At 36.3% G+C, this 16,770-nt stretch overlaps 1 protein-coding gene across 11 annotated transcripts in view; it reads right to left on the bottom strand.

Annotated features, from left to right (window-relative positions):
- Positions 1-16,536, bottom strand: part of LOC145674398 (DPH4 homolog) — a 47,033-nt gene extending 30,497 nt beyond the window's left edge. For 2 of the 11 annotated variants that reach the window (XM_081744403.1, XM_081744411.1), the window contains exons 1-2: positions 16,384-16,510; positions 11,168-11,470 (exon numbers count right to left, since the gene is read on the bottom strand). The gene's annotated coding sequence lies outside the window, so the exon portion shown is untranslated. Of the gene's footprint in view, positions 1-11,167; positions 11,480-12,757; positions 12,889-16,106; positions 16,126-16,164; positions 16,275-16,383 lie in introns of those variants that run through there. The other 9 variants (XM_081744406.1, XM_081744413.1, XM_081744412.1 and 6 more) reach the window with 7 other exon arrangements.
- Positions 16,537-16,770: the final 234 nt, after the last annotated feature.

Below are 16,770 nucleotides of genomic sequence, written 5' to 3'. Positions count from 1 at the left end.
CCCACCACATTTAGTTCAAATCCGGTCGGTAGTTACTGAGAAATGAAGTACCATATACACACATACACATACAGTGAAACTATAAGCTTCCAATGCGTACACCGAGAGGTGACAATGATAACCGAGCTGCAGCAGTGTCCAGTGATTTCGCTTGTGACGCGCTGGAGATTCGAAAGAGAAGCACCGAGGTGTTGTGCGCTTTTTGACAACACCTATTGACTAGAACAAGAAGCACGTCAAATGGACGTGTTTTTGCAATCGCTACAGCGTCACAATGACGTTAGGGACGACTTTCCCGCAGTAATTGTTACCGGTATAAAAGTTGATGGCACTACTTTGAGTTCAAGTGGAGACAGTAAGTCTTCAGTGGAAGCACACACATTCCCCTCTAACAAAACAGATCAAAACCCTCCCCATTACTGTAGACAAGGTAATGATTTCGTTCTGCAAACTACTCTGCACACACACACGCTATTTCCGTTTTATGAAAGTTGCGGAGAGGAACTACAGTTCATTTCATATACTGTGTAATGGTACTTGTACTGAAGACGGATTTATGCTAAATTAAACCTTCATTGAACTTAAATACTGTAATACTGCAAACAGAGGATGTACAAGTAGAATAAATAAGTGATGGATACAGAATTCTCACATCTTACACCTGTCTCTTACTTAAACACAAACAAAACTATTTGCTGAGCAAAACAATATATTCACATAAAAAACTACATACGTGTTACAGTTTCGCCAACTAACACGTATGTAGTTTTCTATGTGAATATATTGTTTTGCTCACCAAATAGTTTTGTTTGTGTTTAAGTATATACAAAGCAAAGCTTCTACTTATGGAAAATATTACTGTCTCTTACGATTACAATCATCACGACTGAATACTTTATAAATCACCCATGAAGTGCTAAGAAAACTACCTAGAAGTCTGTTACTTGAGCGATGTGTGGTAAGCACATAGATTTTTATGGCCATTATTTCTGGGTTTAAAATCACAACAAGTATATTCTACTAAAATAAAAAAAATAATTATTTAATTAAAATTAAAAGGAAAAAAACTAACACACTCGCACACTCTTACGGGTACGGAAACAAATACCCTCGTGCAAGTAACCAACTAGAAGTAGGTGTTTCTTTCTTCAGGTTTTTCTAAGGCAGTTTCGGGCGAATTTTCCGATGAACACATCTTATTCGTATCTGATAATTGCTTGCAATATGCACTAAAATCATCGATTATTTTTGAATGAAAATTAATGGACTCAAGCAAGCTTACCAATTCGATTAGGAGCTTTAAGCGTAAAAAAAAGTGTCAGATTTAAGCCTTCCAGCTTTCCTGTCCTCATGTTTTGGAGTCAAGCTACTTGTCTCCAACATACTAAACATTCCAGTTGACAAAGTAGAAATTCATCACCTGACGAAGGGATTGTATATATGGAATGGTATATACAATAATAAGATTCACGCTGTGTTGGATTTACAACAGAATTGGGATAAAATTATGGTAACAGCAATAATAAAGACTTGGTCCCTGAAAATACATCTGATATTGCCCGTTTTAAATCCTTACAAAGAAAAGAATCTGGTGCATGGCTACAGGCCACACAATCAAAAAATTTTAGAACGTTCTTGGACAACAACAAGTTTCAAATTTGTGTCGCTCTACGTCTCGGTCTAAATGAAATGAAATGGTTTAAGTTTTACGTCCCACGCATATGCCGGGTAGGCTAAAGGAGACGGTGATGATGAGAGATAAGTGAAATGGTGGAATGAAGAAAGTGGGAGGAAACGGGAGAACCCCGAGAAAACCCACGAGAACGGTGTTTGTCCACCACAAAGTCCAAACTGCGCGAGCTGGGATCGAACTAGGGACCCCAAGCATCGGAGGTGACCGCTCTACCACTGGGCCACCGCGCCCCCCTCGTCTCGGTTTAAATATCCGTCAGATTCAAATGTACATATCAAGAACAGGTTGATGAAAAAGGCTTACATGCACTAAGCTGTTCTAGGAGTGGAGGTAGAATTTCTTGTCATGGAGAGCTAAATAATATAATAAGACGAGCTTTTGCCAGTAATTATATCCCAAGTATTTTAGAATCATCTGGAATGTCTCGAGATGATGGAGTGACATCCCCCCTTGGAAAATGGGACAACGACTGGTATGTAGACACATTTGCACCTTCCCATTTAGCTTCATCATGTAAAGAGGCAGGAAATGCTGCTGAGACAGTCTGTAAGCGAAAACACACGAAATATTAAAAACTAAAAGAAGATAACATGTTCATCGCCTCTGCTACTGAAACTATGGGAGTTTTTAGCCGGGAAGCTAGGGAATTCCTAAAGGAAATTGGGTCGAAATTAAATCTCAAGACGGGAGATCCGAGAAGTGTACAATTTTTATATCAGCGCATTAGTTTAGCAATACAGCGAGGTAATGCGGTCAACATTTTAAGTTCCTTCCCTTCTTCAAAAATGGAAGAAGTTTTTTATTTGAAATGAGAAGAAACTTATGAACACTTCGGATTGAAAATTTGTAAACTAAGTTTCGTCAACTCCGTGATATTTTTCATGCTACTTCCAAAGATGTGGAAGATGGACTTACTCGCTATTCTGTTATGAAGTTAACTTGTTCTACACAATTTTGTTTTTAATTTTTATTTATTTCGAGTGTTAACTCAAAATCAGATTTGAATCGAATATGCAACGGTATTTTAACCTCTTTCTTATTAAAAATGTCAACAATATCAAAATGTAACAAGAACTTTAGGAATGATCCAAATTATGCATCAAAAGATTGCGATCTTGGCCAATAATTAGATTTCTGATCAGGGGTCACAAAAGTTTGGAAGGGCCATTAAATCGAGTTTTCGTATTTTTTACGGAATAAGCACATCATACTGAGTTAAGTGATACTTTGGGTTTGGCTACACTAACTTATATGTAGTACTCCAGATATAAGGCGTACAAAAAAATGTTTGACTGGATGAAATATATTGAATTTTGTGGATCAGGAGCCACAAAATTTGTGAATGGCATCTAAATCGAGTTTTCGTATTTTTTTACGAAATAAACACATCATACTGAGTAAACTGTTAGTTTTGGTTTGCCTACACTATATGTAGTTATCAAAATATGAGGCGTACAAGAAGATGTTCGATTATATGAAATATATCGGGTGTTCTAAAACTGGCACCCACGCACCACAGAGCACACTATTTTGCAGGCCACAATTAAGCGAAAATGTTATATGGTGGTTTGCCCTCCGGGCCCTCCTTCAACTGTTATGAGGAATCAAAATTTCACAATGTAGCAACGTTGCAGATTAACATATATGCCATTTGCATTACTCTACGAATAGAACAAGCAGTTGAATCGTTTGCTACACTAATAAGCAAGGTTTGAAAAAACCCGGGCTTTTTTTGAAAAAGCCCAACCCACCTTGGCCCATATGGGTTTTTTCGGGTATTTTCGGGTTTAATTGGGTTTTTTCGGGTTTAATCGGGTTTTTTCGAAATATTTCAATGTCTTTGGGGTAAAAGTGTTAAAATGTGATTTATATTTCAAGATTGTCATTGTCACAACTTACAACAATTTTCTACTCAGTGCTGTTTTGAAAAAAATGGTCGCCATTTCGAAATTTTACATTCGATTGCCGAGAAAATCTATACAGCAAATTTAGCATATCTCGTGCTTCCGCCGTCGAAATTTCAACTTAAAAGACTGAAAATTGCGCTTCGTAGCGTGGATACTCGCTGTTTTGAAAAAATGGCCGCCATTTTGATATTTTACGTTGGTATGCCGCAAAAACCTATACAGGAAATTTAGAGTATCTCGTGCTTGTACTCTAAAAATTTTAACTTAAAAGGCCAAAAGATGTACCCTGTAGTGTGAGTGATAGAGGCAGATAAACGAGTTGAGTTGATCTTGTTTAACATCCCTTTCAGCAGCGAGGCTATATGAGACGGAACCTACTGATTAACTTGGAATCCAAACCATATGAGCTCCCTCCGGGAAGAAGACCCAGGTCCCCCACGCCAAAGACGCGTACACTAACCGCTTAGCCATGAAGAAGCTCGGCAGACAAACGAACAAATATAGATCAAGTCATTCAAAAGCCTGACTGACGTTCGCCAAATATGAATACCAAAAGGGGTCTATTAGTATAATTTAAAACAAAGATACAATTCATGTTATATGAAATAAATAAATGTTTCAAAATGCCTTATATGAAATTAACATCTTCCAGCGTAAATAAACCTCCTATATTTTCTCCATGAGAATACGGGACACCTCAGATCCCCCCCCCTCAACTTTCCAATGCAATGAACAAAAGTATAATAGGCCGCGGTGGCTCAGTAGTAGAGCGTTCACCTCCGGTGCATGGGGTCCCTAGTTCGATCCCAGCTCGCGCCAAGTGAGCTTTGTGGTGGACAAACACCTTGTGCGTGGGTTTTCTCGGGATTCTTACGTTTCCTCCCACTTTCTTCATTCCATCATTTCATTCATTTCTCATCATCACCGTCACCTTGAGCATAGCAGACATAACAGTGAAACTCATTTTATTTATTTATTTTTTTTTTTTAAAAGAATATAATAGGTGAAAGTTCACTAAGCAGCAGCTGCTTTTCTCTCTTGGTACCCTGCAATTAGTTGTACAGACTGAATATGTCTAAAAACTTAAGATGTGCTTTAAAAATGCTTTACAGGAAAACAATATTCAAATTATTTAAATCAGTGGTACAATCTACCTTCAATATTCTTCGCGCGTTTAGCAATATTTATTTGCATGACTGTATTTGCCAAAATTACGTTCGTCAGTTTAATTTGATGAAAAGCTGATTTTTCTCCTCGTGTCGTGTGTAATTGTCAGGAGCAGACTTACAATTTTCTAAGACCTGGACCAAAGCACAATTCGGTGCCCCTAGCCTCTGAAAAATATTATAATTCTTGTTAACTTATCTAATGTGTTTCTGGAGAAAAGGTCAGTCATCTTCCCTGTGTCTGCAAATGTAGAAACGCTCTTTTTTTTTTCTTTTTTTTTTTTTTTTTTAAATTTAATGTTCCGGAGAATATCCGAGTTTTCATAAAGTGCAATGGAAAAAGTAGCATTGCAAATTTTGCTCGCTATCAAGTCGAACAGGGTGGTGTAATAACTTCCTCGAAACTGTTACATGCAACAGCGTACTGTTCATTCACTAATTACAGGATTTCCAGCCAATGTGAGATTTTTTCTATTGTTTTGTTTTTCACTTTTCGAATAAGCTGATATTGATAGCAGAAATGGAACGGAGTTAAAATACGGGACATTCCCTATCCCGACTAAATTTACGGGACGTATGGCAGGCTTAAGCGTAAAATAAATAAATAGTTTTATTGTTAAAGTATTCATTTCCGATCCTTCTGCGTTTAATTTTCCGAGCACTTCTTTCACGGCGTGTACATCAAAACTTCCACTAGTACGGAAATTTGAACTCAGCACTTGAAATAGTAAGCGTTACATAGTCTTCGGAACACCGAGCATTAAGCTTCTTAAATTTGACAAGAATTTTTACGCTATTGATGGTGTTGATTCTACAGAATAATTATTTGAAAAGTAGCAACAAATGACTGAACCAAACTGTTATTGTTGGAAAACCAAATTTTAGTTGAAGAAACTTGTGTTTTACGTCAAAGGTAAGTAATAATACTAATAGTTTTACTAATGTATTTACATATGTACTATTAGTACCGGCACCTATGACCTTAAACCCATCAAACGTATGAGTGATAATGTCCCTCGGTGTCGCCGAGCACACTATTCACGGAACGGAAAATATTTTCTAAAGTACAAAATTGTTTATTTTACTTCAAATAGGCTATCAGCATAATCCATACATTAATTTGTTCTATAACTATCTCAAGCTAAGGTTTTTTTTTTTCTTTTTAATTCATTGAGTGCATTCAGAACTTTATAAAAGGTCGTATGTTGAATGTTGTTTTCTACCTTAACGTGAAAGCCTCTAATTCGCCCAAAGAAAGTCTAAAATCTGATGAAAATCACTTACAATGTGATCACCTTAGTTGTACCAATAATATACTAACAAATAGATCAAAAACCCAGGTGGGTTTTAAAGTGTTTTTTTTCAGGTGGGTTCAACCCGAAAAAAACAACGAGTTTTTTCGGGCTGGGCCCACTTGGGCAAACGCTGCTAACAAGTGATGCTAGTGTCAATCAATATCGACTTTAGCTGTCATCTGGAAAGAACAGATATAACTCTTTGATAGTTGGTAGATCTAATCTATGGTTCTTTGTGACGTTGCCACATAGAGAAATTTCTGTCTCTAGACGAGAACTCGAAAGGTATACAAATATATATATATATATATATTTCTTGCTTTATCTTGACTTATAGAATAATGGTCTGTGGTCCGCATGCGCCATTTTTAGAACACACAATGTGAACTTTACGGATCAGGGGCCACAAAATTTTTGAACGGTCCCTAAATCGAGTTTTTTTTTTTTAATGGAATAAGCACATCATACTGAGTAAATTGTTAGTTTTGGTTTGGCTACACTATATGTAGTTCTCGCGATGTAAGCCCTAGAAGAAAATTTGTGTGAAATATATTGGATCTTTTAATCAAAAAAAGATGTATTTTTATTAATTACAAAAGACAATTAAAATGTTGATAAAAGACATTTGCAATATGAGTCCATATATCCGTAAAACTTACAGAAGAAATATATAATATTAATCTGAGATGACACTGTGTCAGTCATTCAAATATGAGGAAATCTTACCTGTGAGATGTATACATATATACATAGAAATCGATGAGTGAAAGTCTAACAGGAAAGCAGGGAATCCGCCATAAGAAAATCATTAAGCACTGCATGCATAGTGAAGGTAGTGTGTTAACTCCTGATGCTCAAACATAGAAGTGTCAGAGGTAAGTAAGCGTACATTGTATGATGGCTGTATGGTGTACATACTATAGTAGTGAGTAATAGCGGAAGTTACAGATATCGTATGCAAGTATCAGAACGCAAATACATTCCACAGGAAATATTAAATTACAAGGTAAGTTATGTTTTTCCTACCTCCTTTTCTTTACTCCCATTGTATACAACGAATGTAACAAGTTCTGCGCAGTGTCAACGAGTAACGCTGTTGCCACCACCTGGCTTCGTCCGTTGCTCGGTATCTCAAACTAGTGATGTAAAGTGGAAAATTTTCCGCGAAATATCTTCCATTTCAGAAAATTTTACCCTATGTTTTTCCGTTCTAAACAAATATCAGTGATTAAGTAACAATTCCTCATAAACCATAAAATTGATTGACTTCATGTATAGAAATGTCAAAAAGTGGAAGATCGTTAAAAGAATCTGAAAATTTTCATGGCTCAGAAAATTTCCGGTACTATGGAGGAACAAATGAAACAATTTTTCATAAATAGATTTTTTTTTTGTCGTATATGGAAAAATTGAAAAAAATTTTATAAGTCGGAAAATTTTCATTATTTTGAAGCAAAAAGGAAAACAACCTTTTATGAATCGGAAAGTTTACTCCTTTGTAGAAACAAGTGAAAGGAATTTTCGGGGATCGGAAAATTTTCACTATGATGTAGAAAAAAGTGGAAAATCTTTCATAGTCCAGACAATTTTGAACCACGTATATATAGTGATATTAAGTGGAAAAATTTCCACTATATTTAACTGCACAATGAACTATAAAATTAAATTCTTGTAGAGGAAAGTTAGACAGCAACAAATTATAATTTTGCAATTAGCTTTCGGGGACCGGAAAATTTTCGAATATTTCGAATTGGCAAGTAAAAACTTACATACACTCTCACACTCACTTCCACTCTGTATATATATATAAAGTCCAGGGAATATAAATCAAGTTCGTAGAGTACAAATATCCCGTCCCATTACTTAAAATGTAACAAGAAAACGAAAAGAAAGATTTGTGAATTTATCAATTATTTCAAAAAAAAAAAAAAAAAAAAAATTCCACTATTTCTTCAAATATACGCTTGCCTATATAATGAAATAGCTACATAAAACATGAAAGTTCAGTCCCTTATGAAGATTATTTTTATAACAGAAATTGAGAAGAAAAGCTTCGATTTTATTGTGTTTGAAGCTATGAGAAAACATCGTCTTACGCGTATTAAATGAAAGAAATACGATTTTGTGAGATAAAAGGTGAATTTCGAGGGAAGAATACATTGAAGTTTTTGAAACATTTTTGCAGAAATGAAAAATCGTTAGATTTTCACTTCATGAAATTTTTCCAGACAATATTTATTACAAATAAATTTTACGGTTAAACAACGATGTAGGAATAAGTGGAGTATGTTTTTTATGAATCGGAAAAATTTACATCACTCTTATTCAGTGAACCTAGTACAAAGTGCAGTGGTGAAGAAATTTTAGCAAAGAAAGCACCGAATATCGGTTAAGCTCTCCTAAAGTAAATCTGCATCCAGGAATGCAATACCACCCATAAAAAATGATTCTTAAAGGTACGAAGAATAAATTTAGTGCGTCAAGTACGCAGATGACTTCCCTAAGTTTTATATTCCACGGTTATGCCGGCTAGACGCCAACTGAAGGAGACGGCGATGATGAAAAATGAATGATATGAAGGAAGTGGGAGGAAACGGGAAATCCCGAGAAAATTCACGCATTCGGTGTTTGTCCACTACAAAGCTCACTTGGCGCGAGCTGGGATCAAACCAAGAACCCTCTGCACCAGAGGTGGGTACTTGGCCATTAAGCCACCGCAGCCCATCCTAACTAACAATTAATCAAGTTCGTCACTGTAGTGTGACTAGGGAGAAAAAAAAAAAAAAAACTTTAATTGTGGACTGTGTGGAGGCACGTACTGAGGCCATATTTGGTAAACAGATAATAGAGAGTGATATCTCCCTGTTTTAAAGCGACTGTCTTATGAACTAACGTGAGACCTCCCTACTAGGAAGTGTATGATGCAAGTGGGGAGAGTACTACACAAATGCAGAGTGGAAGCATATGAAGAAAGTTGCATGTAAACCAATCATGATACAGATTTCCTTTATCGACACAATGGAATGTGCCCCTAATGCGACAATATTTGTATATCCAAAAGCCATCCTTTGATTATCTCATAAACAACCAAGAAATGTCCCACAGAAATCCCAATGGATCACATCACCTGGACTATGAATTTGCACAGAATATTCAGTGGAGGAATTTGACGTCCCAGGGAATCTAACCTACCATAACCTAGTTACGAAACCTATGCAACTGTAAGGCAAGTACAATATATTAAAATACGGACTTCCGAAGAACATATCGTGGATGTCCCACGAATATTCCCTTACTTTTCGTGAGCATCTCTTTGAGGTCAAAAAGGACACTTAAGAAAAACAAAAAGTGTTACTATGTAACCGATTGTCCTCTAAACTTTCTTCTAGTTCCTGTATTGGGTGACATTAATTTTAACCCACTGGTTTCGAACTGGTTCTGAGTTTGAGCTTCTGAAGGAAAACCTGTAATTGTGGCTTTATCACTTGCTTTTTTACACGCGATTCAGAATACCAAAAAATTACGCATGCAACAAAATACGACTACGAAGCACCACCAATCATACAAAAAAAAGAAAAAAGATAAATTACGTGGACAACGAAAATTTATTGACAATTCCAGTAAAAACAAATAAATAAAATAAATAAATAAATAAAATAAAAAAATAAACGCGACACAAAAATTTCCAAAAACTTATAGGCCACAACATCAAAATAAAAATAATAAAATATTTATCGACTTTCTATGAAATGTCCTCTTTATCGCGATTCACTACATAAAAATGTCTAAAATTTCACGTTTTGAATCTTCGCACCTTTCCACACTATATTCCAAGGGAAAAAGGGGGCAGCAGACCCTGGCGAAAATACTGTTGTTGATAAGAACTCTCCCACAATGTAGGGCCGCGGTGGCTCAATGGTAGAGCGGTCACCTCTGGTGCTTGGGGTCTCGGGTTCGATCCCAGCCTCCGCCAAGTGGACTTTGTGGTGAACAAACACCGTGTGCGTGCGTTTTCTCGGGGTTCTCCCGTTTCATCCCACTTTCTTCATTCCACCATTTCATTTATTACTCATCATCACCGTCTCCTTTAGCCTAACCGGCATAACCGTGGGACGTAAAACTCAAAGATTTCATTTCATTTTTTATTTTCTTCCACAATGCGCACGGAAGGACTTCTCGGACACCCTGTATGTATATATATGTTCTATGATGTACTATAAAGAAGGTGTTTTTCTTTGTTTTTATGACTATTCTCTGAACTTATATCCTAGATCCATATAATCCACAAGCCGGGTTTCTTATAGTAACTCTCTCCTTAATTTGGCCAAATTCTCTCCTTAACGGTTGATCACATAGGAGAGGTGTTTACACTTGTTATTAATCCTACTGCGGAAGCACGGTGCCTACAAACGAAATTCCTAGGACATTATTCTTTGTGAACTACTAAATTTCCTGCTATTCTAATTTAAAGAGGCGTGCCTTCACTTACATAATATCGAATACTGGCAGGGAAAAATAAAAGTTTTTTTTTTTTTTTTTTTTTAAGAGAGAGCTTGCATCAATAGGTACAGATTGACCTTAGGATGGCTGCGTATAAATACAGCGTCTGAACACGTAGCATAAAAATGACAGTGTATAAAAAAAAAAAAATCGCGTCATTTTAGATGACCACTAAACTGCACGAATGCTATATAACCTAGTCAGGTCAGGAGGGCAGCACGGGACATACGTACAAAAGAGGACACTGGAAATCATTTCATATAGCATAAAACACAAGTCCTGAATTCACACAGCTCTTCAGTTTAAAAGATCTTCCTCATGCTCTATTACGTAGTAAACAGCACATTTTGCATTTCGTATTTCTACCTACTATACATGTGACAAGTAAAATCAGCACATACGTGGAGGACAAGCTTAGTCACACTACTCGAAATAATTGCTGAAAAATTATATGGCCTATGTTTAGTTAAAGAGGTCCAGCCTTATTTTAGAAAAAAATAAAATTTCATTTATTTCTGTTAATATTAGGTTAGTTTAGCTTAGTTAAGATTTGGCTTGGTTAGGTTACTTTAAGGCTAACTACTTGCATATTTGTATTCATATTACCTTATGTACGCCTCCGGTAAGTACATAATAGTCTACAGCATTTTGCATTTCTCACTTTTAGAATATGTAGCACGATTCCATTCTTAGGTGACACAGAAAACGATTACAATTCCGTTACTTAAACTCATTTCTTCTGTATATCTTGCATTTTTTTACGGGCAAGTCTTTACGCTAGCCATTTCATTCAATTGAATTGTTTAATAAACCGATTAATAAAGAGCCGGTATCTCGGAACAGTTCGTTCAATATCACCAGGAACAGTTCCTTACGAATCGAACCCGTTAGAAATCATGGTGGTTCCGACTGTAATGATTCTACTATTATTTACAACATTTCACGTTTCAAGTATTAATAAATATAGAAACTAAGCTAATTTCGTATCGTATCAGTTCTAAATTTTAACAAAACTTGAAATACATTACGTATTAAAAATTGATGAAACTACAGCAAGAACCACACTTTCACAATGAAAAAAAAAAAAAGCACATGAGGGGGGAAAGCCCCCTTCTTAGAAAGGGAAAATAAATTATACATGAGGGGAGAACGCCCACCTAATACCATTACAGTTTAAAAAAAACGACAACATACAGTGGAAATTTTACAGAACTATATATCTGAAATGAAACAACAGCAAACAAAACCAAAATATTTTACAACTACGAAAAAAAAAAATTCATAAAGGTAAATACCTGATATTTCAATACTGCGTGTACAATTCCACAGCATGCCTCTTAAATAATAAGGCATACCAATATTTTTGCCCAATGCTGTAACCGGAACAAAATTTCCTATTCCATAAAGAGTGTGTCCGTAAAGTTGCGCAACCCAAAGTTTGATTACGTATATCTTTTGATCTAAGAATGATAAAGACCTGAGACTTGAAACAAATGTAAACATGTTCTATGTAGATATTTTCTAGATCATGACCAATGCTGGAGCTCGTAACGTTTTTGTGTAGTAACGAAAGAAATTACTGTAAGTGTAAAACAAAAATGTGCAAAATGAAGAAAATCAATACTCAGTTGTAGAAAATTGATTTTTCTGCGTGTGAGTCCAGTGTGTATGTGCAGTATGCATCAAAATGTATGCGTTAGTACGAAAATATAACAAAGTTGATGCAGTGTAGCCATGTAAAAAGGCTACTTAATGCAAGTCCATAAAATGGGTGCTTTTTAACAGATACGCGGCCCTGCCAACACTGTTACTGTAAAATTACTGCAACAGGTGTGTTTAGGTTAATTAATGACAAGCAATGAGAATTTTAACAGAATCGGTAACATGAGCTTTTATGCAAAAATTTGCGCAACTTTCCAGACACACTGTAATATCCAAACTGCAACACCATTCCTTCTGACCCACGCGTGCAGCTCAAACTCCTACCAAAAATTCTGAAAAGACTGCGTATATGTCCCACTTACAACGTCAACAAATTTATAAGAATACTTCACAGTGTGCTTCCACTGATAACGATCTAAGAGCCAGTAATTTTCTAGTAATCCGTGCTTAACACAGGGCTGCATATTATTCATGAATAATATACTTCGTAACTACAGACACAAACATGAGACAAAGTAAAAGAATCTCACGTACTTCCTACGTAAATCAACTAATAAAACTGCCATTGCATTGCACCTGCTCTTTTTAACATTGCAACTCCACTTCAGATTCATTAATCCCACAGTGCAATAAAATCCATAAGTATCAATATCAGTTTCGCACACTGATGTTCACAGCCTATAAAAATTTAAATATCACATCAATCCTTTATCGAAAAAAAAAAAAAAATCGCATTTATCACTGACACCATCGTAGTAAGAATTTAGAAACGAACCACCTTAACTCACAACTAACCACGTAGAACACTGAAGACGGTGACGCAAGATGAAATCACATCATATCCATAATTACCCGCGCAAACAAAGAAACATCAACTGCATAACATCCGTACCACGAGGCTTGATACCAGCACCAAGTTAGCGGAACAGGTAAGCTCTCAAAACCGGAACCGAAAGATCAGATCACTGAATCGAAAAATAGAAACAGTGAATTAAATGACCAAAGTAAAGACTTACCTTTCTTACGCACTTCTGGAACCTTTCACCCAAACATAACCCAATTATAATTTTCCCACTACTTTCCCTCTTATCGTCTCCCAAATATTTGCTCTGGGCGACAGGTAGCCTACTTGGAATAGATGAAGTTCAACGCGGCCACTAAAAGTAGTTGCGCATAAATATAATGGACATGAAACATAAAAACCATAGCGTATAAAATACAAACCAACGTGTGCTAGGAGGGAAAAACGCGCGAATATTATCTAACAGATAGAGTAGGTCGAAGCTGATGGGCCGCGCGGTAGCACGTATGAGGAAAGCAGGAACGTCAGCGACGAATGGAAAGTTGAGAGCATAGCTAATAAAAACATGTGGGTTTCCGCAGTGATGCAAGCTATTGGTTTCACACTACAAACGTTACACGGCAAGGTTCTAGAACTCAGGTCCCCCTTCCCATTTGGCTGTAATAAAGACATAAAACAACGTACCCTGCAGGATTCTAACCCGGCTTCACTCGCTAGCGCTCCGTCGGCAAACTATGTGAATTAAACTTTGGTACAGAAAGGAATCAACCTAGCTACTAACTTGTATGAGGGGACCTGTGTTCTAGAACCTTCCCACGCTACAGTCATGAACACAAAATACAACTTCCGTACACTGTGCACAAATTCTCCACAGGCGGAAAATAGGATGCAGTTTTACTATACGGATAGATAGATTGTAAAATACACGGAAAAGTGTGGGGAAGTTTTTTAACTTCCCCATCTTATGTCGAAAACGGAACTAACGAATCCCCGCAGGGCTTCTAACCCGTTCCTATTTCTACTGCTACCCCTACTACTACTACTTATACTATGGATCCGTATAGTAAAACTGCACGGAAAATAGTATTTTAACAGTTGTAAAGCAATGATTTTACACTAGGAACACTACACTTGTAAACAGAAAATGTAACTAATAGCTAATTCTGCCGCCTGCAGAAATTTGGGTGCAATTAAACTATACGATTGTACAAGGCCCCAAAGATTTAGGGATGTCTTTAATTTGTCCATTTTATGTTGAGAACAGAACCTAACCTACCCCCCGGGGCTTATAACCCGTTTCTACTACTACCCCTGTTTCAACTACTACTTATACTATGGATCCGTGTAGTAAAACTCTGTTAGGCGTGCTATACACTATAGGATAGATCCTAGGAAATCTCTTACGATTTGTCCTCGAGTCAAAATCTCAACGTGTATGGCATCAGATCGCATGTCATTTCCTGTGTTCTGAACGATCCTATGAGATTTCTCTTGTTTAGAGCACGCTCTATTTCGTAAAGAAAATTCGTAATATTTCCATCTAAGCGACATCAGGTGAGAGAAAATGAAAACAAAACAAGTGAAAACACAACTGATGAAGTATCGTCTGATCGTACAGGTTAACTTTAGGTGTACCACTCGAAATAATTGTTGAAAAATTATAATTTATCACTGTTTCCTAAATGATTTACGTTGACCGACATGAAAAATATTCACATAGCATAAATAAAATCTCTCAAGAGAACCATCACAAGCAGTTGATGATAAACTACAATTCTTTTACGATTTGCGTACAAATACGGGGTCCGGATATATAGCATAAAAACTATAGTGCAAAAAAAGCAAATCAAGTTGTGCTAGGTGGCCTCTGGAAAGTAAGAATGCTATCTAACAGTCAGGGCAGGGCGAAGCCGGGGCCCGAGCGTTAGTCATGGGGTGCGAGCGAAGGAAGCAGGCGCGTCAGTTAATGTGGTGAAAACGAGTGGGTTTTGGCAATGATACGAATTTGAATAGCAATTGTCATGGTATCGTGGTGGTAACGCTCCACTTGTAAACATAAACTATAGCTTCTGTAAACTATACAGAAATAAACCGGCGGTGGAAAATAGTATCACCGGTCATCTTTCATATGCATTCACTTAGGTAAATGTTTCGCAGAAGGGGTCCAAAACTAGGCAAAACATACAAATTTTACAGGAGAAATGGAAGATGCAAGTACTTAGACCTAACCAAATCTAACCTAATGAAATTAACTAACTTAAACTAACCTAATATTAATAGAAGTATGCGAAATTCTATCACTTTCTGAAAATTAGCTGGAACCATATACTAATATAATCTAACGTAACATAACCGTAACTAACCTGAACCAGCCTAAACTAAACTAATGTAAATAGAAACTACCGAAATTGTAACATTTCTTAGAAAAATTAGCTGGACCCTTTCTGCTAAACATTGTCTCTCACCTATTTTATCCGTAGTTAAAACATTTATAATAATTTTACACTAGTAACCCTACAATTGTAAACATAAAATACAGCTGTATTACTTTGTATTTAATTCTGTTTGCAGAAATTGAGATCCTTATAAATATATCTTTCCATGCAAAGTATTAAATTTTATTTGTAAATCTTGTAACAGGTAGTACACCAAAAGTATTCCAGCACCCTTTTGACATTTATGTTCTTTTTTTTAGAGGTATCCAATTTAACAATATAACGCCTGTTATTAATATGAGAGGGATGTGCAGTATGGTTAGCATAGTAATTCTTCAATTTTCTACTTTTATTAAATAGTACTATTTCACAATGTTGATAAACGTCATTCGGTCAGACAGGAACACTCTTCACGTGTATGGCACAAAAAGGGTAGGATTTCCTACAAGATATGTCGTAACATTTTTCCGAAGATAAATCCTAAGATATTTCCTAGGATTGATCTCGTGGTGTATAGCGCGCCTTATAGGTGTCGTTTATGCATTTTTTTAATTTCACCTTTATATTTCGCAAAAACTGGTGTGCTTCACCCTGACCAGCACATTTACATCCCCCCCCCCCCAAAAAAAAAGAATGAAATACATACTAAATTTTATTCCATAACTTTCCAAGTACTGACACCGAGATTCTTTATCTGCACCTACTATTCATTAGACGTTCTCCTGACCGTCGAAAATATAAGGCGTAAAACCTAGTTAATTAAATTTATGGCATGTATCAACAAGTGCATTTTATGCAAGACGTGCCCAGACATCAAAGTATAAGAATTCCAAAATGACATACGGAACTAATCTCAAAAAAATACTGTCAAGACAGTAGTATCAATTGAGTTCAGATAATTAGTAACAATACTATGCTAAGACCTTTCAATTGCAAAATATTCGAAGAAATGAGATCCATCGCCAAACAACCAAACATTTGAATCAACACATGAAGACCATGTTGAATAATGATGTACGGAGTTCTACTTTCAACTGTTCGCAGGGTGCACAAATCACAGAATAAAAATGGAATTATAGAATTCTGCAGTAACTATCAATAGTTGCGTCTTAATGTACTCGCCTTGATACTTTAAACTTATCAAATATTTGGATTCAGAAATTCTAAGTACTTGGATCATATTCCGTATTAGCTTTCGCACAAATTGCGGAGCGTTGGCAACGCAAAAATCCTAAAAATACATATTTATATTTATACGCAGATTTTGCGTAGCGCCGACTGAAACCCTGATCGAAGTCTTCCCTTGTGTT

The sequence above is a fragment of the Thermobia domestica genome, chromosome 17 (assembly GCF_964235325.1).
Source record: "Thermobia domestica chromosome 17, izTheDome1.hap1.1, whole genome shotgun sequence".
Classification (NCBI taxonomy): Eukaryota; Metazoa; Arthropoda; class Insecta; order Zygentoma; family Lepismatidae; genus Thermobia; species Thermobia domestica.
The sequence above is the reverse complement of the archived record's forward strand: the minus strand, read 5'-3'. Positions and strand labels throughout refer to the sequence as shown.